The sequence below is a fragment of the Phalacrocorax carbo genome, chromosome 27 (genome assembly GCF_963921805.1).
Source record: "Phalacrocorax carbo chromosome 27, bPhaCar2.1, whole genome shotgun sequence".
Taxonomy (NCBI): domain Eukaryota; kingdom Metazoa; phylum Chordata; class Aves; order Suliformes; family Phalacrocoracidae; genus Phalacrocorax; species Phalacrocorax carbo.
In genome coordinates this window covers 2,850,537-2,863,668 of record NC_087539.1, presented here as the reverse complement: position 1 = coordinate 2,863,668, position 13,132 = coordinate 2,850,537, and the positions used below count along the sequence as shown (strand labels likewise).

The window sequence follows — 13,132 nt, the reverse complement described above, 5'->3', positions numbered from 1 at the left end:
CCTCCTTGGATCCTTCACAGAACGGCGTGACCCTGAGCAGGTTTTATTTTGAGTGACAATGTTTTCAGAGTAGTAGAGCTTTCTAAACTCCTTTGCTCTGGTGTGGGGACCTTACTGTGACGCAGGGAGGGTAAGGAGGGCTGTTTCCATAGCAGAATACACTTCAGATAAGTGCCTCTGTAATTGACCCCTTTCATCTAAGTCATATATGGTGGGCCAAAGATTAGACATGGCACTGCAGATCCTCTGCTCTGTTTCCTGGAGTGGAGTGCTTCATGATTCCATATTAATTAACTCTGTCTTATTGTTGTCCTAGCAATTCATGCATCTTCCATGTGAGTGACAAGGATTTAGTTAGAGCTGAGTCTGAGGGTGGTGTCCCTCCTTGGCCTCCTCGGTTCCCCTCCATGCCTGGGGTCAACCCAGTGACTCTGAAGTCTGTGAAATGCATAGAAGCTGCTGAAATGCAGCTTTGTTACCCCAGTAGCTGAAATCCAGGAGCAGTCATGCTGCAACAGGCCTGCCCTCCTGCGAGAGAACAAGCTGTAGGGTGACACATCAAAAGAGAAGGGCAGCTCCGTGGTGTTCTCTGCAGAGATCAAAAGAAAGGAAGCAGGGCGGCTCCTCTCCTGGCTGGCCCTTGAGACTGCTCATCTCCTTCTCCGTGTCCCTTTAATCTCAATTACCTCCTAGACGATCACTGTTTCAGGCATGTGAGATGGTGGTGGGAAAAGCTTGTCTGTGAAGTGGCTAGTGTGAGGGAAATGATCCTTGGTTGCGTGTTGGGGAAGAATTTCCTGATGTTTTGTGAAGAAAGCATCCAGGAGAGTGAAGGTTTTAGCATACCCTTCTAATACAGCCAGCATCTTTGTGTCCTGTCAGAGCAGGTGACCCAGCATGAGCGTAAAAGGGGGCAGGGGAGCTGTATGCGAGCTGCCCTGTGTGGGGCCTGGTGTCAGGCTCTACCTAGAGAACATAAATTCCCTCCTGTAGCTGCAGTGCCTTGATGGTACCGGGGCAGGAGGTCTCCTCTGCAGGGCTGCCCTTGCATTACGTCAGGGATTAGACCTCATTCCTGCTCGTGCATGGAGGCAAGTGAATTAGCAGGGCAGTATTTGAAAGTTGTGAGGGCTTTTCAGGAATGTGCCTAGTGGCTGTTATCCAGGACTCTCTCGGATCTGCAGGGACTGATTTGCTGGAGTAACTGCTGCATTCTCTCTGGACATTCCCAGCCTGACCCACGCTGGCTCCCGTTGTCCGGGATGGCTAAGTAGGGCAGATGCTGAATTATTTATGGTCCTCCAGCCCCTAGAGCAGGACCTGCAGTGCATTCCTTACTGACTCAGGTTGAGTTTTAACCCCACATCTTAACCATTACTTAAGCAGGTGTTGCTTAGTCTTTTCCTCAAAATACCCGCAGTTGTTACTCGAGACAAATGCTTGAGAAAAGATCTGCTTTTGGTTTGCTCTGGATCATTTCTGAGCCCACTGCAGGTCACCTCTGTGGAAAACCTTGTCCTTGGATCCGGGCAGCCACGTGAAAAACCTGTGAAAGCACCTTTTTACCTTGCTTCAACCAATCTGGGGGACTTTCCAAAATGGTTTGGCTTCTTCCGTGACGCATTGTACCTTGCTCAGGGCAAGCATCGCCTTCATGGAAAGCCATAAGAGAGCAAAGGTGTTGAACCTGAGAGCATGGGAATGTGTATTAAGTATTAAGCCTTGAGTGGAAAAGATACTGTCTGAAAGGTTATGGCTTGGTGAAAGGGAGCAGGGCCCTCACTGGAGTGGTGAGCTGTATAGCTGCTTTGGAGAGGGGGGAGGAAGAAAAGGAGAGTAAATGTGGATGAGGCTTGGGAATCAAATTCGATATTCCTGGGGTACCAAAGGCCACGGCCTGTGTATTTATGAGCTCTTTTCTCCTGAGGATTGCATTATTGATGCCGAAAGTAGGAATCTCATCTGACCTTGAATAACATCAGTGCAAAACTGATTTTGGGGGGGATTCCCAAGGCCAAAGGATGCATCTCCTTGAGCTGTAGGTTGAAAAACAGAGTAATGCAAAGGAAAAAACAAGCCTGTGCTAGGCCTTTCTCTCCCCGAGGTGCAGGTTTCCCAGGTGACTAGTTAGTGTCCCAAACAGTGATCTTTGCCTTCGGGGGAGGTGGAGGGCAGAGGGCTGCTCTGCTTCTCCGTGTTCTCTCTTGATCTGCGTTTCTAGCTGGTGCTGTCACCAGCAAATTCGCTCCGCTCTTTGCCAAGGCTGCAGGTCCTGGCTGGTAGCTGTTCCCTGCTCTGTATGCATGTGTCTGCATTTTTTCTGAAGACCAGCTTCATCTGGTTTGTGTGAAGTGCTGACTTCAGGCATTGTGCAGAACATGACTCAGAAGGGTAGAGGCTTAGGGGAGAGGGAGGAAAGTCTTTTTAAGGAGTTGTAAGCTGTAAACTACAACGAACAGTATTGATAGAGGCGGCCTGGTTCTCTTCCAGGCTCAGAAGGAGGAGTGTGAAGGATTTACAAAGAGCTGGCACAAGTGCAAGGCAAAAGAATGTTTTATTGGTTGTGTAAATGCTTGTAAAGCCACCAGTAAACTTGATAATGTTGTGTATGTGCAAGATGTGTGTGTAGAGACAGGGAGGAGAAGAGGCATGTACCAAGAAGGTACCTGGAGGTTTCCAGGGGACCTAATGTTCCCTGTAGAAGTACATTAATGACTGTCACAGTTGTCATCAGTGGAGCAACTGGTTGATGCAGAACCTGGTTCCTTTCAACTCCCTGCTCTGATTTCAGGGTCCAGGGCAGGTGGGCCCACCGAGTCCATCAGTTGCTATTGCAGCACCTTGTGTAATATCGTTGAATGGTAATCTTAAAGACTTTGACTCTTAAAGACCAGAGACGTGCAAGGGGGCCATCGGATCTCTTAGAGGGAGGTCATGGAGAGTGGCTCACCCTGGTTCCTCTCTCTGTGGTATGTCTACAGATATCATGTAACAGAAATACAAATTTGGTTGTGTGATAAGATGGGAGAACAGCTCATTTTCCCCCCATCACAGGAATTGCTTTGCATGTGCACCTGCTGTGGGGCAGAGGCACCTGTGCTGTGGTTGCACGATGGCACAACAGGAACTGGGGGGCATTGGAGATGGCAAAGAGCAGGTTGGGTCTGGGCCTGAGGGGCTGGGGGAGAGGAAGAGGGCGGCAGATGAGCTGTTCCTGAATATAATACAGAAGTTGGGCACTTCCACATAGAAGAGAACGCCCCCACACACACTTCCCCAACATTGGCATTTCTTTGACAAGACATCAGGGAAGGCACTTGTCAGACAGTTTGCTGATGTGGAAGCTTTGAAGCCTCCAAGATTTGCCTTCTGTGCAAAACCCAGCAAAAGTAGGTTGGAGCCGTCTGTCCTGGTTGCAAGCAGTTCCCTCCCCACGGCAATGGACGCTGTAAGATCAGAGCTCAGCAAATGCACAAAGGGAAGCGCCAGGCGGGGCCGGCAACCTGCTCCCTGCTGCAAACAATGCTGACAAAGCCCTCTGGGGCTGGGTGGCCCAGCCTCTGAATTCTCCTTTCCCAGCAAGGTGGAAAAAAAAGCCTGAGCTGGCTGTGTCTCCTGAGGTTCCCCAGCCCAAGGGCCGTTTGCCTGCCCTGATGGCTCTCCTAACTTCAGAGCAGTATTTGCATGGGCTGGGGGACACGAATGTGTGTGCTGGGAGGCTACTTCTACCCCAGGATGCCTAGCTAAATCTGTTGTTACCCTTTTAGAAGTACTAAAGTCACTCCTGCCTGTTCTGTCCTTCCCTGGCGTGGTTCATGTGTGTAATTGAGCCGTTACTAACCCTAATACCTTCCTGTGAATTCAGGAAAGCTCTCACCAGCATCTGAGAAGTGAAAGGAGCACTGCTTTGTAGGGATGCTTCAGGCATCTTCACCAGGGGTTGTATCCACGCAAGGTTCATGGCTCAAGAGTTGAGCTCCGGATCTGGAGACCTGCTGGATTTTGCAGGTTTTTGGATTCAGGTGGAAAGGCTGGAGTAGTGCGTTAGAGGAATAAAAGCGAATCTGGATCTCACTGCAGACGAAACAAATGTGATTCTGCAAGGCTTCTTAGATGACAAACACAAAGAACAGGGGCAGTCATGTACATCTGCGTTAGACCTGTCTGTTCTGCTTTGCAAGAAGCAGCTGTTTGTTGTGAAAATGTAGGAAGAATTTGAATTTTTTCTTATGGGGTAGGATTTAACCAAAGAATAAGGGAATGTTTGTCAGCCTTGGTTCCAACCTCACCTGCAGCAAACAGGAAGCAAAGAAAATAAGGGGGGTAGTGTGAATTGGAGTTGAGCTACCACACAAAGTTGAGGATCTGCTTTAGTAAAGTTAGTGATGTACACAGGATTAACTTGAGCTATTGGGAACTGAGCTGCCAAGATGATCGGGCTGGAGCATCTCCCTTGGGAGGAAAGGCTGAGAGAGCAGGGTCTGTTCAGCTGCAGAAGAGGAGGCTGAGGGGGGATCCCATCAGTGCCTATAAATATCTGAAGGGCGGGTGTCAGGGGGATGGGGCCGGGATCTTTTCAGCAGTGCCCAGCGACAGGCCAAGGGGCAACGGGCACAAGCTGGAACATGGGAAGTTCCACCTCAATATGAGGACAAACCCCTTCCCTGTGCGGGTGCCAGAGCAGGGGCACAGGCTGCCCAGAGAGGCTGTGGGGTCCCTTCCCTGGAGACATTCACGCCCTGCCTGGATGCGGTCCTGTGCCCCTGCTCTGGCTGTGCCTGCTCAAGCAGGGGGTGGGATGGGATGAGCTCCTGAGGTCCCTGACAATCCCACCAGGCTGGGATTCTGTGAATCTAATGCTAAATACGTCTGGTTAGGCAGCACAAATTCTGTATCTCTTAGGGGTGGTTTTTTTGGTGAGGGGGAATGTTTTTGTCCCTTCTGCTTAGCAGCTGGAGGCACAAAGGGTATTTGCTGCTGAAAGAAATACACTCCAGGCTAATTAGGGGCCTTTCTGCCCCTCCTTCATCTCCAACATCGCCAACAGCCGGGACCTGCTCCGAGCATTCTCTTTTTGTTGCCAGGCCAAGTCTCTCCTCAGATTTCCAGTTAAGTGGTGGCATTTCTTAGACTGGGCTTCGCAGCCCATGCAGACGAGCAGTGGGGTTCAGAGATGCTTCCGCACACATCTGCGTGCGTAGATGTGTTTGTGTACATGCGAACAGTCGCAGGTGTAGCCTTGGATGCTGCATTCACATGCACAGATTGTGCCCGGGCCTGATGGCTGTGCATATTCACTCTGGTCTGTGCAGCGTTTGCTCCCTGCAGTCTGTTTTCTCTTAAATTACGCTATCTGTATTGCTCTCTGCTCGATGTTCTTGAGAAACAAGAGCACACAGAGAGCATTAAAAGGTGAGCACGGAGGGAGCAGGGTGGGATGTGTAAGTGATCCAAGAACTCCATGTCAAAACATCCCCACCCCATTCCTTGCATGGCTGGGATGGTTTGCAAAAAGCTCAGACTTTGCAGTAAATTGCAGAGAAATTGGCACAAAAGTAACTCTGAGGGGCGCAGTCCAGCCCCCATAAAATCCCCGGGGACTCTGGTCCCACTACACTGCTGTAGCCAGTGCTCGCTGAAATTTTGCTTATTCCACTTAGGTTTAAGCTGGCAGAGAAGGGGCAGATGCCACTGCTCGTTATTAGCAGCATTAAATCAGGAGCAAGGTGATGGCGTGGCGTTGAACGGTCAGGCTGAAGGTAGTCTTAATTTGCCAGCGCTGCTGCTTGTGGACAGCAGCGTCCTCAGTACAGTGGCAAGCTGGTCCCAACAGCAATGTCCTCTTAGCACTGTCAAGTACCTGCTTCAGGTACAAACCTAGGGTTAATCTCAGACCTATGATGATAGCAGGGTTTTAGGAGGCTCAGGACCAACATAAGTCTTTCCATGCTGATGCTGCCTCTTCCTTATGCAGCTGGAGGACCTGGATGGACAAGCACAGCTATGCTGCTCTGGGTTGTTTCCTTTGCTTGAGTGAAGAATTGGGGTTCTTTCCTGGTCAGGGTAGCAATAGCATAGGACCAGCCTGCTTTAGGAACGAGATATTGAAATGCTGATCCATCCCAGAATCCAGTGGTGAATAGGAGGTGCAGCCAAGAGGCTATTTCCAGTTGTGAGGCAGGTTTTTAACCAGTGCAAGGGGCTGGAGCATTGCTGCAGTCAAGGACTAGTTTATAAATTCAAAGATGTGACCCTGAGTTGCTTCTTACTCCACGTAAGGTCTCGCCAAGGACTGAGAAGCTTTCAGCAAGGCAGAAGTTCATGTTTCTGGGTTATAGTCAGTCATTTTGCATTGAAATTCAGTCCTGCCAACCACTGAATCTTCTGTCTTGGTCCACCTGGGATCCCCCAGGACCTTGCAAAATCAGGGGCTTTTCTCTGGATCCACTTGTCGTTGTTGCCCTAGATAACGTGCGTTGTGTAATCTGCAGAGCACACTCCAGATATGTACGTGGGCGAATCCTCCAGGGAGAACTGAATTCAGCGCTCAGGTCAGGACGTGTCCTGTAGGTGTTTGTTGCCGTGAGTATGAGCTGGCTGTCCGGGAAGCTGCCAGCGGAGCGTGTATGGATGGAGTCCTGTTTCATCCACGCCACCTTGGTGCACTCAAAACTAGGTTGGAGAAAGCACCGACATAGAGGCTGAACAGCAATCTGTGGGAGCAAAGGGCTTGTCCGATGCGAGCTCAGGTCTGGCTCTTGTGAGGGGTAAATGTTGCATGCTGCTCCGTTTTGGGTTTGCCCCTGGGCAAATCCAAGGCAAAATAAACTTAATTTTATTTTTAGTATCTTGTGGCCTGCTGCTTTAAAAGAAAAAGACAATTGGAGTTGTTCCCCCTTGTCTAGTTTGTAAGTCTTTTGGGGTCCCAGTTTCTGAGTGTGTTCTGTTCTTGGTAGGCTGGAGCTTTGGTTTGAACTAGGAGAGCAACTCTTCTTCCATGTTGCCCAGACTTCAGGTACCGGGACTTAAAACAGTGTCACCCACTGGGAGAGCTGCACTGGGTGGTTAAACTGGTGCAGCATTACTGACTAAAGTTTCACAGGCTTCTGTCCAGTGAAGTGCTAAGGGAATGCTGGATTTACACCTTGCTGAGGTCAGTGGGACAGGCAGGTTTAAATCTAGAGTGGATCTGCAGCTATGGATCTGAATTGGTGTTACCTTACTCCTTGCCTTGTATTTCTAACCCCTGCAAACTACACAAAAGGCACCAAACCAGCATTCCTATGTTGGTAGTGGTATCTTTCAGCCCTCCTGTGCTTATCCCGCACCAAGGAGCTGACAGATCGCTTTGGCTACACAGTAAGGCTCCGGAAGATTTGGAAACCAAACCCCAGAAGTTTTATAGTCCCTTTTCTAAGTGTCAACTTTTTTCCTCTTGGTGTGTTGGTGGGGCATTTCAAAGGGGCCAGCGTTTGCTGGGTGGCAGAGATTGCTGGCCAGGGAAGGCCTTGGTGTTGCACTGGGATATCGCTAGCCTGAGAAATGTTGGAGACAAAGGAGATTTTGAGACTCTTGGAGTTGATCTTGGTGCCATAGAGGTGGGTAGAGCTGGGCACATGGGCGTTAGGGAGCTGGAAAACATGCATGCCAGGCTTGTTAATGCTAAAAAATAGCCAGGCCCATTTCCATGAGCACAACTTGGACCCTGATGGCACCAGCCCCCCTTTGCAGGAGGAGGCTGGATTCTGGGTGAGGCTAGTGGAGGAGTCCTTTGCGCAGCGGGGACTGCCTTGCCCTGCAAGATCCCCTTGCAGGGCTACGGAGACGGCTCCCTGACCCTCTCCCTGGCGTTCCCAGCCCTGTTTGCTTCCTGCGTCAGAGCCCCCGCCGCCTGCCCTGCGGTGAGTCACAGCTGGGATTCCTCAGCTCTGAAGTGGCTCCTTCCCTTTTTCTTTCTCCCCCTCCTCCCCAGGTGCTGAGCTTTTTTTCCAAAGCCTTGAATTGAAGGGTGTGTCTATGAAATCTCACAAACACACGCAGGCCCCAGCAGGAATGGGTGAGCACTGTTCCCATTATGTTATGAATACCTGGCCAATTGCCACGGGGATCCTGCCAGGCTGAGCAGCCAATCTCGAGCACCTAGACCTGCTGAGCTCACGGGTTTTGCTCCTCTCACTAAGTCATTGCTTTGCAGAGATGGACAGTTTTAATCTCCTCTCAGCAACAGCCATGTTTTTGTACTCGCTCGGCCTGCTGCAATATGCTGGTTCCCACGGTTAGCAGCTTCCCAGGGTACTGTGCCGGTAGGGGTGGAGAGTTGAGCAGGCAGCTCCAGCAGCTGGACTGCCCATCCTTGTGTGTGACTCATCTCGTCCAACCTGCAATCTCAAATATTTTCTGTTGCCCTGCCCTGTGCACTGGGCACTGCCCCAGCTCACCCAGGCCCCTCCATGGCTCTCGACTCAGTGTGCTGCATCAGGTATATTTGTGCATTGGAGAGGTCTGTCAGGCTGGGAGGGAGCACAGCTGGGCAGTCTGTGCCCAAACTATCTCCATTTCCCAAGGGTGGACATGAGCGGTGTGTTGGGCTTCTTCCACCCCCTCACATGCACCACGAGTGCTTGGTTGTTGCTGGTGAGGATGTTGAGGGATACGTGTTTATGTGGCCATGCTTAAAGCTAGCAGAGAGGATGCAGTAGCTGAGGCTGCAGCATGACCTCTCAAGTAGACAACAAACTCTGAACCCCAGTTACTAGCTCTGGTTGCTAATGTCTATAAAGGCCTAAGGGAGCAGGTCTTCTGTGCTAGCAGTGCCTGCTAGCAAGGTTAAGCCACCAGCAAAGGTCTGCAGTCCGTGCCATGATGTGCTGTCAGGCTCCACAGCTGAAAGCTGTCTCAGACTAGCTAGCATCCGTGCAGAGTGAAGAGGATGGGTGTGAGGTTGTAAATGGTCTCTGGACCACACTGAGCTTGGAGCTTACAAAACCTGGTACAGGCAGGCCGTGGTCTGAGCTGCAAAGCCTCAGTCCTGATCACCAGTAGTAACTTGACCTGACCTTCTTTCTGTTTTCCTTTCTTTGCTCAGCAAAATGGGCACCAGCTCACGCACATCTATCCTTGGCATCATGACGGTGCTCTGGAGAGGCTGGCCTTTCCAAGCCGCCACAAACTCTCCACACAGGAAGGAGGAACGTCCCCATCTCTGCCAAGAGCTGATGAAGGTTAGCATGGGCCGCAATCCACACCCCCCCGCCAGGCAGGGACAATCTTGTTCATGTCCCCATCTGTGGGTAGAGCTGCTGCTTTGCCCAGTGCCCCTTTGCTTCTTGCCCTGGATTCCCAGAGACTCCCACTGCCACCGGGTGATGTTGCTCTGTAGCATAAATGGTGTGTGCATAGAGGGGAGAGCAGGTGAGGAGGTGCTGGGAAATATTGTTTTGACTCTCACCTTCCAGGGAACAAAACGTTGCCCTCCCACACACACTGGTCCCCACTCTTTTTGCCCCTATACTGGGGCTCCGTCCTCCTGGAGGGCTGAGCAGGATTAAATATGGGCAAACATCAGATGGCCAACCTTATTGCCATTTTGATTCAGGTGAGTCTTCTTCCTGGCCTGTGATGGCCTTGTGGATTCACAGGAATTTGGGCTGGGTGGGGAGTGTGTTGAAGCAGCAGCAGCTGCTGCCTTGCTGTGTGTGCGAGTCCCTGGCATGCCTGGAGGCAGAGGTGTGGGAGTTGTTGGCACTCCCACTCCATAAGCCCAAGGGCAGTGAGCTGACACAACTCTCCTGGAATCTGTCCCGCTCTAACCAGGATTGTTGGCAGGTGGGTACTGATTCTTGGCAGCACAACAAGGGAACACTGGTTTCTCTGAAATTCTTAGGCTCGTTTGGTCAGGGCGCTGGCATGTGGAGTCACGGCAGAGTTGGCGTGGGCATCGCTGGGGCCTGGAGACGGGACTGCGGGGCTGGGGGCTGGTGGTGTTGGCAGCTCAGGGTCTCCGCTACGTCCCTCCTGGCTGGTAGCAGCTTGAGTCTATTTTTTCCCCTAATCTGGGTGCACCAAGTGATGGGCCAACCTCGTCCTTCATTCCTCTTCTCACCTCGGGCTGAGGCAGTGAGATGTGGTACCAGGACTGGGAGCCACTGGGCTAGAAGACTGCCAGCCCTGTCATGCACTGGTTTTGGTACTGCTGGGAGTCCCAGCTGTGACAGGGTGATGCATGGAGTCCCCCCCCATTATCCAGTTCCCCTGAACCAAAGCCAGGCTGAGGACATCTCAGAGATCCTTAGCAGCTCTGTGCAGGCTCCTGTCTCCCAGGCTCTGTCTGGGAGGTAGAGACCCCAGGGCTGCCCTGAGCCAACCAGGTGCAGGTAGAGATGGAAACTAAGCAACAAGGATGGCTGCAGGACAGAAGAGGTGTTTCACATGTCTGAGATCATGAATAACTGGAAGTAGTTGAAAGAAAGGGGCAACCCAGCCTTGCAGCACACAGCCTGAGCTCAGCTTGGCCACCCTGGGGAGACTGAAAGGCTGCAGGAGAGAAAAGCCCCGAGTGGGCCACTGTCCCCAGTGATGATTCACACAGGGCAGAATTTCCCCCCTGTTTTGTGCCAGGTGTGGAGGGGGCTGTGTGGAGGTGGCCTCCATTCCCCTGCTGCAGGTAGAGCTCTGCACACCTGGCAGAGGAGGCAGGGCGTGGGCAGGGGAGGATGGGCCCTGGCAAACTGGGCAAGTCTCAGGTGTTCACATTCCTCCCCGGATTGGCCATGGAGAGAAAAACCTGGCCTTATATGGTCAGAAAAGCCAGTGCCGGCCACTGCTGCTCCTCCCTGCGAAGGGAGGTGTGGAGGGGTGTGGATGGGCTGATGGGGTTGGGCATGTTTTCCTCCACCCTTCCTTGCTTTCTCCTCCCTTCTCCAGGTGCCCTGGAGACAATTACAGCATTGGCTTTGCAGCCAGCGTGGCTGATTTCTGGGGCTTGCAAAGAGGCTGATTCCCCCCAGCAAATGTGGCTCGTTTTGTGTCCCCCAAGAGCCAGAGAGGTGATGGGTGGGAAGCCAAGGGTGCCCCTTGGTGGGGCTGGAGATCTCTTCAAGCTCACTAGACAGTAGGGACAGTGCAAGTTGCTGCCTGCCTGATGGTTAAACCTCCTTCCTGCTTGCTGAACTCCCTACTCTCTGTCCTGGGCTGGAGCATTTGGTTAGGAAAACTAAATTATAACTCCCTCAAATTGGTCCCATCTTATGCTGCAGGCAAAAACAAACAGGAGGAACTGAGGCACAGTTTTGTCCAAGATCATGCAGGGAAAGGAAACTAAACTCTTGTCTGTGCTCGAGACTTGAGGAGTTCCTTCTCCCAACGGCTGATTTCTTGGGGTGAGCTGCTTCAATCCCTGGAAACGGCTGTGCCAGGTGGCAGGCCTTGGAGATGAGCCTGGGGGATCCGTCTTTCTCCTCCTGTCTTGTGCCCTGTCTCTTGGAGTCGCTCCAGACATGAGCTGGAACCGGGGGGAGCAGCTGTGGGTGAAGTAGGACTTGGTAGATTAAACCAGGTTGGAAATTGGAGTGGGCTTGGGGGTATTTTTGGAAGGGTGCAATTGGACTCAGTGGGACTAGGTGTAGTGGAAAGTCTCTAGAGCTCTAGGCCATCTTTTCTCCACCGCAGGAACACATTTCCATCTTACTTCCCACATGGAACATGCGGAGGGATTTTTGTCCTCCCCTCCAGTACAGAGCATGAGCTCAGCTTGCAGCAGGTTTCCCCAGTCTAAATTTACTTGTCTCTGTGAGCCTGGCTGCTCAGAGCCCTGTGGACCCCTAGAAGATAGGCTGTCTGCACTGAGACCAGGTCTGTGAGCTGTTTTGTTGGGTGGGCTCTCCTTGCGTCTGCCCAAAGGCGCATCCCTACATCTGGAGGGAAAAGAGAGGTGGGAGAAGAACCAGAAATGCGCCCACATGCAGCTGCGTAGCTGTTTCATGGGGAGCAGATGGGCTGAAAGCTGAGTTTCCAAAGGAAAACATAGATTGTCTCTTTATAAAAGTTATTTTTGGTGTTTTCTTGCAGGATTTAGCTCTAAAAGGACAAGAAAGTGTCATGTGTCTGCAGGTTAGAAAGGGTCCATGGCCTTTTTCAGAGGGGGCCTGGCAGCACAGCCCTTGGCCAGAGCTTTCAGTGTTATTCACCGAAGCCAGACACCAAGGAGGCGAAGGTGGCAGGTTCATTTCCCTGGACTGGTGGGATCTGATCGAGGGAGGTTTTTCTCACTCTTGGTAGCTCTGCTGGGAACTCATTTGCCTTCCCTAAGCAGATCCTCAGACTGATTTGAAAGTGTGTGTGGGCTATGAAGGAATGAGATCTCAGTCTGTGTGCAGTGACACAAATCTGGGCCAGCCAGGCCAGGTCACAGGCATGATTTCTACCAGGACATGAGTTCTTGGTGGGTGAGGAACTTGCTTTTGGATTGGGCAAACCTCTGTGTCTCAGTCTACCTTTGTAGCCACTGTTCTACCCTCTTGAAGCATCCAGGGAGAGATCTTGGCCGCGCTTTTGGTGTCCTCTTTCTCAGTGCCTGGGAGCTGTTTTCCCTATTTTCCTGGGAGGCTGGGCTTGCTGGAAGGAAGGAGGGGGTTGTTTGGGATGTGGCAACTTATGGGATCCAGGGCTTGTGGAGGCCTCTGAGCCTTGTCTTTGGAGGCGTTTGCAGTGGTGTCACCTGCCCAGGAGAGGGAGCCTGGAGCTCACACTTGGGTGCTCCCCACCCCGAGAGGCAGCGGAGCAGGTATGCAGAGCGCTTAGATGTGGTCTGGGGCTCAGACTCTCCCTGCTTGGAAGACAGCAGAGGAGCCCTGCTGCTTCCCTATGTCTGCTCTGGCTTGTTTTCTGGACTCCAGCCCAGTCGCTGTTGTGCAGACGTGAATATTTCCTTGGTGATCTTCCCTGCCAGAGTCTGCCCCACCAAAATCAGCTCTGCCCCCTGCTTTCAGCACATGGATTTATCTGTCACTGGGTTTTGCCCCTGGGCTTTGTCTCACAACCTGGGCCATGTTCTGGACATCTGATGTCTCCTTTCCCCACGCTTGGGCAGATGCTCCAATCTTTGGCTCCAGACAGGGTTTGAGATCATCTTTGG

General features: G+C 51.9%; 1 protein-coding gene across 2 annotated transcripts in view; it reads left to right on the top strand.

Annotated features, from left to right (window-relative positions):
- Positions 1-13,132, top strand: part of BCDIN3D (BCDIN3 domain containing RNA methyltransferase) — a 49,052-nt gene that overhangs the window by 9,858 nt on the left and 26,062 nt on the right. The window contains exon 5 of one of the 2 annotated variants that reach the window (XR_010376486.1): positions 9,086-9,221. The exons of the other annotated variant lie outside the window; for it this stretch is intronic. The gene's annotated coding sequence lies outside the window, so the exon portion shown is untranslated. The remainder of the gene's footprint in view (positions 1-9,085; positions 9,222-13,132) is intronic. 2 annotated transcript variants of the gene reach the window in all.